At 44.8% G+C, this 12,703-nt stretch overlaps 1 protein-coding gene across 5 annotated transcripts in view; it reads left to right on the top strand.

Moving 5' to 3' along the window:
- Positions 1–5,383: 5,383 nt before the first annotated feature.
- The window catches only part of LOC147114791 (copine-3-like), a 95,485-nt gene continuing 88,165 nt past the window's right edge, over positions 5,384–12,703 (top strand). For 2 of the 5 annotated variants that reach the window (XM_085992727.1, XM_085992724.1), the window contains exon 1: positions 5,463–5,570. The gene's annotated coding sequence lies outside the window, so the exon portion shown is untranslated. Of the gene's footprint in view, positions 5,571–12,703 lie in introns of all 5 variants that reach the window. The other 3 variants (XM_085992725.1, XM_085992726.1, XM_085992728.1) reach the window with 3 other exon arrangements.

Below are 12,703 nucleotides of genomic sequence, written 5' to 3'. Positions count from 1 at the left end.
TTGCAGATTCTTTGAGTCCTCTGCACAACTTGCTTTCCCACCCATCTTTGTATCATCTGCAAACTTGGCTACATTACACTCGGTCCCTTCATCCAAGTCATTAATGCAGATTGTAAACAGTTGAAGCCCCAGCACCAATCCCTGTAGCACCCCACTAGTTACCGTTCGCCAACCAGAAAATGACCCATTTATCCCGACTCTCTGCTTTCTGTTAGTTATCCAATTCTCTATCCATGCTAATATATCACCCCCAATTCCATGAGCTTTTATCTTATTCAGTAACCTTTTATGTGACATCTTATCGAATGCCTTCTGGAAATCCAAATACACCACATCCACTGGTTCACCTTTGTCCACCCTACTCGTTACATCCTCAAAGAACTCCAGCAAATTTGTTAAACATGATTTCCCTTTCATAAAACCATGCTGACTCTGTTTGACTGCATTATGATTTTCCAAATGCCCTGCTACTGCTTCCTTAATGAAGGACTCCAGCATTTTCCCAACGACAGATGTTAGGCTAACTGGTCTATAGTTTCCTGCTTTCTGTCTCCCTCCTTTCTTAAATAGGGATGTTACATTTGCGGTTTTCCAATCCACTGGGACCTCTCCAGAGTCCAGGGAATTTTGGTATATTGCAACCAATGCATCCACTATCTCTGCAGCCACTTCTTTTAAGACCCTGGGATGCAGGCCATCTGGTCCAGGGGAATTGTCATCTTTTAGTCCCATTATTTTACCAAGTACTATTTCTTTAGTGATAGTGATTGTCTTTAGTTCCCCCCTCCCTGTGGCCCCTTGATTATCCATTATTGGGATGTTGTAAGTGTCTTCTACCGTGAAGGCAGATACAAAATATTTGTTCAGAGTCTCTGCCATTTCCCCGTTCCCCATTATTAATTCCCCAGTCTCATCCTCTAAGGGACTAACATTTATTTTAGCTACTCTCTTCCTTTTTATATACCTGTAGAAGCTCTTACTATCTGTTTTAATATTTCTTGCCAGTTTACTCTCATAATTCATAAGAACATAAGAAATAGGAGCAGGAGTAGGCCATTCGGCCCTTCAAGCCTGCTCTGCCATTCAATGAGATCATGGCTGATCTTCTGCCTCAACTCCATTCACCGGCCCTATCACCGTATCCCTTGATGCCCTTACTAGTCAGAAATTTATCGACTTCTGTTTTGAATATACCCAATGACTGAGCCTCCACAGCCCTCTTCTCTCTCTATTATGTTTTTCTCTCTCATCTTCTCTCTATTATTTTTTAATCATCCTTTGCTGGTTTTTAAAAATTTCCCAATCCTCTGGTCTCCCACCAATCTTGGTAACAATGTATGCCTTTGTTTTCAATTTGATACCATCCTTTACTTCCTTAGTTACCCACAGATGGTGCTCCCTTCTCTTAAAATCTTTCTTTCTCACTGAAATAGACTGATCAACACCTGCAACAGTCTGCCAGGAAATATGGTTGAGCCCAGGACAATAGAGTTATGGGAAACAATAGGTTTGATATTCTGAAACAGAAAGCAAATGTAGTTATGGGCTTTCTTCATAAAAACTTATCTTATGATCAGTAATCGGTCTCATATCATCTAATGTTGAGTCTTCTAAATTACAGCAAGCGTCTCCAAACTATGGCTAATGGGGCATATGTGGACCACAAACCCTGGTAATCCAGCTCACAAAGCCAAGGCAATTGCGTTTTAATTGCATTTATAAGGTTAATTTTCTGACTTTGCAACCCTAGTGGGGAACATCACCTGTCAGGAGTGCACTTATCAGAAAATTACTCCTATATTTCTTACTGGATTGTCGTGTTTGAAATTTGGAGGTTTGAAAAGAGCCGTCAAAGGTCTGTTACAAAAGTCTTTTAATTTTAAAAAAATGTATTCTTGGGATGTGTGCCATTATGACAAGGCCAGCATTTATTGCCCATCCCTAGTTGCCCTGCTTAAAACAACTGAGTGGTTTGCTAGGTCATTTCAAAGGGCAGTTAAGAGTTAACCATATTGGTGTATGCAATGGTATTCATTGATTTAAATTTTATACGTGGCCCATAAGCTCCACAGTATACACCTAAGAGGCTCACAAACTTTATTACTGACTTACAGACATCCAGAGATCAGTCCGAGAGCCTCCATTTCCCACTCTTACAAAGTCTACAGACACCACCCATTATTCACCAATTCCTAAAGCCTATCCTAGGAAGATCTTGGATTACCTATGCTGGCCTAACATGAAATATTGCAGTCAAATCTGCCAAATGCATTGCTCTCAATATAAGGAGTCAATCCTGGTATAAAGAAAGAAAGACTTGCATTAATATAGCGCCTTTCACGACCTCCAGACGTCTCAGTATAGATGATCTAGAACCCTCCTGATGCATATAGAATCATAAAATCATAGACTAATACAGCACAGAATGAGACCATTTGGCCCATTGTGCCTGTGCCTGTGCCGGCCCTTTGAAAGTGCTATTCAATTAGTCCCACTCTCCTGCCCTTTCCCCATAGCCCTACAATTTTTTCCCCTTCAAGTATTTATCCAATTCCTTTTTGAAAGTTATTATTAAATCTGCTTCCACCACCCTTTCAGGCAATGCATTTCTGATCATAACTACACGCTGCATAAAAAAATTCTCTCATCTAGACTCTTTTTCTTGGTTCTTTTGCTAATTATCTTAAATCCTCTGGTTACCAACCTGTCTGCCACTGGAAACAGCGTCTCCCTATTTATTCTATCAAAACTTAAACCATATTTTAAATTATATTTTAGACAGTCTGAGAACACACAGCACCAACATCTATAATCTACAAACATTAGTGGTCTGACTCAAACCAACAGACATCCAGTCATAAGTGTGAGAGCATCCAACACTGACTCCTATAATATAGAGTCATCATAAATCTGTTTGACAGCATCCAGTACTGACTTCTATAATCAACAGACACCTAGTGGTCAGTCTAATAACCAGCTCAGTCTGAGAGCACTCATTTCTGATTCCTATAATCTACAGATGATGCACACTCACATAGTTTAGTGATGCATAGCACTCACTTCCATAGCCTCCATATACCTACTACTGTTTCTTACAGATGGTAGCATTATAGATATCATACACAGTTACTCAAAATGGGCAATTATGCAATATCTTGTAAGATAATGTATTACATTTATACACAGAGGAGATCGCAATGGCTGTATGTTTAGCACAACATCACAGACGCTGTGTAATATATGAAACACACACCAAATGCACCCGGCTGCCTGCCTCTCTTCCGCGGTCTTGTCCGTGCCCGGGTGGCCCTGGAGAAGGAGCACGCGATGTCCGCCAATATGCTTGAGGCCTTCCATGATCAGTGGGCACCGCATGGACTGGTGGTCATAGTGAACACGGGTGACAATATTAATTGATTTTATAAGTGTTTTTTGGTTTACAGTTTTGCTTTCTATTAGTTGTGCACCTCTAAAAAGGGGACACTTTTGTTAGGTTTTTTTGTTTGAGGACACTGGAGCACTGTAAAGTGCTTTGAGACGACCAGTGGTCATAAAAGCTGTTATATAAATGCAAGTCTTTTTTTCACATGGGGAAAAGGCAAACCTGAAATAAAGATGGACAAACTTAGGGAAAAAAATTATTTAAGTTTCTTAAAAATTTTATTTTTTATTAAAATAGGCAAATTTCACACTGCACAAAATTAAATTCGTTTTTCAGGTCCTTAATATTTATTTAGCAGTAATAACGCTGTCAAAACCCCAGTTACGCCTAATCCCTTTGGGTCTAACTTTTAGTGGGGAATTTAACAGCGTACTTACTGCGGAAGAATGTGAGAAGTCACACAACACCAGGTTATAGTCCAACAGCTTTATTTGAAACCACAAGCTTTCGGAGGCTGCTCCTTCGTCAGGTGATTTCAAATAAAGCTGTTGGACTATAACCTGGTGTTGTGTGACTTCTCACATTTGTCCACCCCAGTCCAACACCGGCATCTCCACATCATGGTTACTGCGGAAGAGCTGATGTTTTCATCAGTTTCAATGATTTGGCTGATTACACAGATTGCCGGCTCTGTGGGGTGGGGTTCAGCGCAGCCTGTGTCGGAGCTGTCATTGACAGGCCACACCTTCAGGATTTCCGCACGTGCCAAATCCCAAAGTTGCGGTCAGTTTCAAAGGCGGAATGATGGCGAACGCTGCCAGTTCGCCGCCATCCCGACTGCAAATTCCGGGCCACTGTTGAATTATCTTCACCTCACAGTTAAGGTCAAGATAAAATATGGAATCATTATTGAAACTATATACACTGCCGCAAAAATAGCACCAGCAGCAACGCAAACAAAATCACAATTTTTAAATACAAAATAAATTGTATTAAATTGTGGAAAGTTCACATCCTTACTTGGGTTCCGGGAGTAGATTATAGATTGCATGGCACTTGCAGACACACTTACTATAAATTATACACAGTCTACGCATTTGGGCAACATTACTGGTCAACGTGGTTATCGTTCTTTGGCAGGAGGCTTAGGCCAAGCAGAGGCGGTGGGATGCTGACCATTGGGCATAGGTAGGCAAGGCTCGGGCAGTCTGTGGCGATCGGCAGCTGTTCAGATGGGCAGTGACATGCTGGGACCCTCCCATTAGTTAGTCGATTCTAGGCTTCCTCTGGTTTGACTGAGGCCATAGAATCAAAATCCATTATCTCCTGCTTTTGCCTTTTTTAATTGAACCGGTAACGGTGGTACAGGGTTCCCCAGGGTAACGGGACAACGAGTCCGTTCCGCAAGTGTCCCTTTTAAGATGACACGACTAAAAATGCTCCAACCGGATCTAATCAAATAGAGAATCTGTCAATTGTGCAATGGGCGTCCGGCAGAGTCCACCAGCCGCCCAAGATTTATTTTATTTTAAAAAGCTAGTGTCATACACAATATTCGCTCATTTCTGTTTGAAATGCAGTCTATTTTGGTTCATGTCATTAACACCGTGTTACGTTTACATATTCTTTCAATTAGTGACATTCTTGACCATAAACGCCGTCCGTTTTCTTGAGTTTAACGGCTCGCTATTTTTCTTCGTCCACAACCAACCACAAACCGGTCGAGTTTCAATTAGATAACCGTTGATTTGGGTTTGAAAATGTAAGTGGTTGGGCTCGCAGGCGAAGAATGTCTAATTGGACGAGACACCGCCCCTGGAAATGTTGGAAGCGGGAGGGGAAATTTATAGGAACTCGGTTTGAATAATTCATCTTGGGAAAACTCAAGTATGTTTACATATGTATTACATCCTGTCGGAAACTTTTTAATCTCAATTCCTAAACTAAATTTATGAAATAAGTTGTTGAAGAAGGAGCGTTTCTGCGGGTCTGGGTAAAGTATGAGTCCTGATCCAGGAACCGCCTCCACTCTGGAGCCGCTGCTCTGTGCGCCTGCAGCGGGGAGCCGCCTCCACCCTGGAGCTGGCACTGCGTTGATAATTCTTACCACAGGAAGTGCTGCGTGAAGCGGTAGTGACATTAGTGCAGACCATTCGCAATCCTGTTCAGCTCTTTTCCTTTCACCTTAGTAAGTGCGATTTCCTGTTGTCTTACTGTGCTCCTTTTACTCTGTTGCTAGTTTACTTCTTTAAAAAAAAGTGATCATAATGTCTTGTTTCATGTAATGTTCTGTGTGCGTCTTTCCAGGGTGTAGTCAATGTCGAAAGAATGCTGCGTGAATTACACCGACACCTATGAAGCAAGAGTGCACGATTTTCTCTAAGACTGCGCGATTAATTCTTTATTTACTATGTAATCCTGCATAAAGGAAGTTCTAGAAATTATTGTTGCATAAAAATAGATCGATCTGTATCTTACCAAGGAGCAGTGCTCGTGTCGCGCAGGCTGGGCAGTATTTAATTGCGTGGTACGATAGCAAAATACTGCAGATGTTGGAAATCCGAAATAACAACAGAAAATGCTGGAAAAACTCAGCAGGTCAGGCAACATCCGTGGAGAGAAATTTATTTTTAATTGCGTGGTGTTGCTGTACAAGGAAGTTTCAGCATCGGCTTAATCCCAGGAACAGTCTAAAGGGAAGTGCTGCACACCCGTAAATGTTTGCCGCAGTACGCTCTTCGACTTTTTTGTTAATTTTTTTATATAGTGGCAGATGTGATATCTGATGTAACGAGGCTGTGTTTTGTGGATCACAAACATTGCATACTCCATTTGAATCGTAGAAGCGGTTATGCAAAGTATTTCGAATGCCTGTGTTCTGAATTATTTTTCATTCATTCTGGGGATGTGGGCGTCGCTGTCGAGCCCTGCATTTATTGCCCATCCTTAGTTACACCCAGAGAAGGTGGTGGTGGGCCGCCACCTTGGACAGCTGAAGTCCGTGTGGAATTCACCTCATTTATAACTTGGGACCAATTCAGAGACCTGCAGCAACACTAGAACTGTGCATGTGCAATTGCTTTAAAATTGAGTTTATGGAGAAGTTATTAAGTTATAATTGATATTATTTACATCTGATCCATTCCTGCAACCCAACTGAACTGGATTCCAAACTTCTATAGACTCTGGAACAGTTCCCATGGATTGGAGGGTAGCTAATGTAACCCCACTATTCAAAAATGGTGGTAGAGAGAAAACACGGAATTATAGACCGGTAAGCCTGACATCAGTAGTGGGGAAAATGCTAAGAGTCCATTATAAAAGATGTAATAGCAGAGCACTTGGAAAACAGTGAAGGGATCGGACAAAGTCAACATGGATTTACAAAAGGTAAATCGTGCTTGACTACTGGAATTTTTTGAGGATGTAACTGGTAGAATAGATAAGGGAGAACCAGTGGATGTGATGTATTTGGACTTTCAGAAGGCTTTCGATAAGGTCCCGCATAAGAGGTTAGCGTGCAAAGTTAAAGCACATGGGATTGGGGGTAAGGTACTGACTTGGATAGAGAACTGGTTGGCAGACAGGAAGCAAAGAGTTGGAATAAACTGGTCTTTTTCCGAGTGGTAGGCAGTGACTAGTGGGGTACTGCAGGGATCGGTGCTAGGACCCCAGCTATTCACAATATATATTAATGATCTAGACGAGGGAACTAATGTAATATCTCCAAGTTTGCAGACGACACAAAGCTGGGTGGGCGTGTATGCTGTGAGGAGGATGCCGAGAAACTCCAGTATGATTTGGACAGGTTGGGTGATTGGGCAGATGCAGTATAATGTGGATAAATGCGAGGTTATCCACTTTGGTGGCAAAAACAGGAAGGCAGATTATTATCTGAATGGCAATAGATTGGGAAAAGGGGAAGTGCAACGAGACCTGGGTGTCCTTGTGCACCAGTCGCTGAAGGTAAACATGCAGGTACAGCAGGTGGTTAAGAGGGCAAATGGTATGTTGGCCTTCATAGCGAGAGGATTCAAGTACAGGAGCAAGGATGTCTTGCTGCAGTTGTACAGGACCTTGGTGAGACCACACCTTGAGTATTGTGTGCAGTTTTGATCGCCTTATCTGAAGAAGGATGTTCTTGCCATGGAGGGAGTGCAGTGAAGATTCACCAGACTGATACCTGGGATGGCAGGAATGACGTATGAGGAGAGATTGAGTCGATTGGGCTTATATTTGCTGGAGTTTAGAAGAATGAGAGGGGATCTCATTGAAACTTAAAATTCTAACCGGACTAGACAGACTAGATGCAGGAAGGATGTTCCTGATGGCAGGGGAGTCCAGAACCAGGGGTCACAGTATAAGGATAAGGGGTAAGCCATTCAGGACAGAGATAAGGAGGAATTTCTTCACCCAGAGAGTGGTGATCCTGTGGAATTCTCTACCACAAAAGGCAGTTGAGGCCAATTCATTCATTAAATATATTCAAGAAGGAGTTGGATATATTTTTTAAGGCTAAAGGGATCAAGGGATATGGGGAGAAGGCATGGACAGGGTACTGAATTTGGATGATCAGCCGTGATCGCATTGAATGGCGGAGCAGGCTCGAGGGGCCGAATGGCCTAATCCTGCTCCTGTCTTCTGTTTCTATGGAAGGTTAATCTTCAGTTGAATATCTGATTGTACCCATCTGGAGAAAGTTCAGTCTCGATAATGACCAGATGTTTGTATAGTTCTCTTTCAAATACGTTTATTGGCAGAACATTAATTCGTTTTGATGGGAATATATTCCACATATCTGCTATTCTATGGGGGAAAAGACCTCTTTCAATCTCTCGTCTCACTTGGGAGCTTCTCATAAGAACATAAGAATTAGGAGCTGGAGCGATCTCCCTATCCTTTGATTCCCCTAGAGTCCAAGAATCTATCCATCACCTTTATCTATCTATCTGCCCTTTAATCATGATTAATTTTGCTTGGGTTGTTCTAATAGTATCATTAGTACATTGCACAACCAGTAGATCCAAGTTATGCTGCTGGCTGCAAAACACTCAGTCGCAAAGAGGACTGAATACATGCTTGGATCCATTGTGCAGAGCTTTGCCACCCTGCCCTGGGAAACTCATTTATAATTTTTTTTTAAAATTCGTTCATGGGATGTGGGTGTCACTGGCAAGGCCAGCATTTATGTCCCATCCCTAATTGCCCTTGAGAAGGTGGTGGTGAGCCGCCGCCTTGAACCACTGCAGTCCATGTGGTGAAAGTACCCCCACAGTGCTTTTAGGGAGGGAGTTCCAGGATTTTGACCCAGCAACAATGAAGGCTCTATAGAAAGTTTACAGATAGATGGCTCATTAGTCCTGGGCAGTTTAAAATGTGGGCTTGCATTAGACTGGAGTTATGCTCTACCTGGTGCGAGACCACATAATCAAGTAGTCTCTCAACACCCGGATTCAGTGTGATCAGGATTGCTTTGTATTGACACAATAATGGTAGTTTAATAGCATTAAACAACCTGGTTATAACCACATTTAACTCTGGATATTTTAAAGACCCCCAAAATTATCTTTTCTCCAATTATCAGCCTATCTTCATAGTCTTGGATTCATTGTTGTTCAGTCATGGCTGAAGGTAGGATATACTTGCCTTGGAGGCAGTGCAATGAAGGTTCACTAGATTGATTCCTCGGATGAGAGGGCTGTCCTATCATGAGAGATTGTGTAGAATGGGCCTATACTCTCTGGAGTTTAGAAGAATGAGAGGTGATCTCATTGAAACATACAAGTTTCTGAGGGGTATTGACAGGGTAGATGCTGAGAGGTTGTTTCCCTTGGCTGGAGTGTCTAGAACTAGGGGGCATAGACTCAGGATAAGGGGTAGGCCATTTAAGACGGAGATGAGGAGGAATTTCTTCACTCGGAGAGTTGTGAATCTTTGGAACTCTCTGCCCCAGAGGGCTTTGAATGCTGAGTCTTTGAGTATATTCAAGGCTGAAATCGATAGATAGATTTTTGGACTCTAGGGGAAGCGAGGGATATGGAGATTGGGCGGGAAAGTGGAGTTGAGGTGGATGATCAGCCATGATCTTATTGAATGGTGGAGCAGGCTCGAGGGGCCGTATGGCCTACTCCTGCTCCTATTTCTTAGGTTCTTATGGCTGATGGATAATGGTGTTTGTTGGCTAAAATTTGATTATTCAGTTTATTCCATGAGTGAAGAATTTGGCTTTCTATTGTTTGAAATCTTGTGCTTTTCAAGGTGAGGGGCACTTTTGACTCATGCAAAGCTGTTAACTTTCTATCAATCAGATGTCTGTGCAAGATTTGAATACTTCTATCATATCTGGCGAGACATTTAACACTTAGCTGTCTTGCACTTCTGGACAGGATAGCCTCTCTATCACTCTCCCTCTCTGTTACAACATTCCTAGTCTTTATTTTATTATGTTTTTTTCATTCTCGGGATATAGATGTCACTGGCAAGGCCAGCATTTATTGCCCATCCCTAGTTGCCCTTGAGAAGGTGATGCTGGGCCTTCTTGATGCAGTCCATATAGTGAAGGTACTCCCACAATGCTGTTGGGTAAGGAGCAATTTTATTTGTATGATGATGGTCAGTGCTCCTCTGAAATTTCTTCCTTCGAAGGTCAAATATAATCTCTCTTTCTCTTCCTCCCCCACCCCCCCCCCCCCCCCCAATGCATTGAATAAAGTTATTTTCTCCTGCGCTTTACTCTTTTCAACTTTGATCGTGCCTTTCACTGTGGGCTTGGAACTTTATATTGGTTTCACAAAAAAGGAAACATTACCTTGACCATCTTGCTGTCCCTAAAGCCAAGAGGATGGGTTCATGTCATGGTTCACATCAGGACTAAAAGCCGACTAATACCCTGGGCCCATTGGCTTAAATCCTAGGGTTCTAAAAGAGGTGGCTGCAGAGGTAGTGGATGCATTGGTTGTTAAGTTCCAAAATTCCCTAGATTCTGGAATGGTCCCAGCAGACTAGAAGGTAGCAAATGTAACACCGCTATTCAAGAAAGGAGGCAGATGGAAAACCGGGAACTATAGGCCAGTTAGCCTGACATCAGTCGTTGGGGAAAATGCTGGAATGTATTAAGGAAGTTGATGCGCTATCAATTACTCATAAAAGACTGAGAGTTAGAAGAGTAACTAAAGGCTTTTATTAACAACAGAATGGAGGTCTGCCTCGCGTGGTCGACCGGTCCAGGATACAAAGGGCTGGGGAGCAGTCACCTTTATACTAGGACCTGTGGGAGGAGTCAGCCGAGGCATGTCCAGGCATGTACACAGTGGAATACAAACAGGAATACAAACAGTGGTTTACCACATTCACCCCTTGTTTAAAATTGAGTCCGGCGGGGTGAAGTGTATTAAAAGTTAGTGTATTGGAGTCTCTCCGGAGGTCTTGTCTGCCGCTGTGATCTGCGTGGCGACGGCAGGGGTAGTGAAGCTTCCGGCGTCGAGTCCAGCGTAGGCTGTGGCACAGGCGTGTCGTCCTCGTAGATGTCGAGCGGGTCGCGGGGCCCAGGCCTGCCGTCTGCTGGGGCTGGATATCGGATCGTGGGGGGGGGTGGTAGTGGGTAGTGGGTTACTGCGGCCCCCGAGGGTGCAAGGTCTCTTATGGAGACTGTGTCCTCCCGCCCGTCCGGGTATGCGATGTAAGCATACTGGGGGTTGGCGTGGAGGAGGTCGACCCTCTCGACCAGGGGGTCCGTTTTATGGGTCCTCACGTGTCTTCTCAGTAGGACCGGCCCTGGGGACGTCAGCCATGGCGGTAGCGATGTCCCCGATGTGGACTTCCTTGGGAAGACAAACATTTTCTCATGAGGGGTGGCGTTAGTGGCAGTGCAGAGCAGTGACCGAATAGAGTGGAGCACATCGGGGAGCACATCCTGCTAGCGGGAGGTTGGAAGGCCCCTAGACTTTAAGGCTAGCAGGACGGCCTTCCAAACTCTCGCATTTTCTCTTTCCACCTGTCCGTTCCCCCGGGGGTTGTAACTGGTGGTCCTGCTTGTGGCAATACCCCTAGTTAGCAGGTACTGACGGAGTTCGTCGCTCATAAACGATGAGCCCCGGTCGCTATGGATATAGCTGGGGAAGCCGAACAGGGTGAAGAGGTTGTTCAGACATTTAATGACCGTGGCACTGGTCATGTCCGGGCAGGGGAAGGCGAACGGGAAACGGGAGTACTCATCAATAATATTGAGGAAGTACACATTGCGGTCGGAGGAGGGGAGAGGCCCTTTAAAATCGACGCTCAGGCGCTCGAAGGGGCGAGTGGCTTTTATCAGGTGGGCCCTGTCTGGTCTATAAAAGTGCGGTTTGCACTCAGCGCAGACTTGGCAGTTCCTGGTCATGGTCCTGACCTCCTCAATAGAGTAAGGCAGGTTGCGGGCCTTGATGAAGTGGAAGAACCTGGTGACCCCCGGGTGGCAGAGGTCATTGTGGAGGGCCCGCAGTCTATCGATCTGCGCGCTGGCGCAGGTGCCACGCGATAGCGCATCCGGGGGTTCATTTAGCTTCCCGGGCCGGTACAAGATCTCGTAGTTGTAGGTGGAAAGTTCGATTCTCCACCTCAAGATCTTGTCATTTTTGATTTTGCCCCTCTGCTTGTTAAACATAAAAGCAACTGAACGCTGGTCAGTGAGCAGGGTAAATCGTTTTCCGGCCAGGTAGTGCCTCCAATGACGCACAGCCTCCACAATCGCCTGGGCCTCCTTCTCAACAGCGGAGTGTCTGGTCTCCGGGCCTTGGAGGGTTCGTGAAAAGAAGGCCACGGGTCTCCCCGCGTGATTGAGGGTAGCGGCCAGGGCAAAGTCAGACGCGTCGCTTTCCACCTGGAAGGGGATGGATTCGTCCACTGCGTGCATGGTGGCTTTGGCAATGTCCTCCTTGATACGGTGGAAGGCTAAGCGGGCCTCTGCCGTCAAGGGAAAAGAGGTGGACTTGATCAGCGGACGGGCCTTGTCCGCATAGTAGGGGACCCACTGGGCGTAATAGGAGAAAAACCCCAGGCACCTCTTCAGGGCCTTGAGGCAGTGGGGCAGTGGAAGTTCCATAAGGGGACGCATCCGGTCGGGGTCGGGGCCGATGACTCCGTGTTCCACAACACAGCCAAGGATGGCGAGGCGGTTTGTGCGGAATATGCACTTCTCCTTGTTATATATCAGGTTTAGGAGTTGGGCGGTGCGGAGGAATTTTTCGAGGTTTGCGTCATGGTCCTGCAAGTCACGGCCGCAGATGGTCACATTGTCCAGATATGGGAAAGTGGCCTGCAACGCATTTTGATCTACCATCCGGT

Source organism: Somniosus microcephalus, chromosome 7 (assembly GCF_052327205.1).
Source record: "Somniosus microcephalus isolate GS21.2 chromosome 7, FLI_Smic_1.0, whole genome shotgun sequence".
NCBI classification, from domain to species: domain Eukaryota; kingdom Metazoa; phylum Chordata; class Chondrichthyes; order Squaliformes; family Somniosidae; genus Somniosus; species Somniosus microcephalus.
This window is presented reverse-complemented; position numbering and strand designations above follow the sequence as displayed.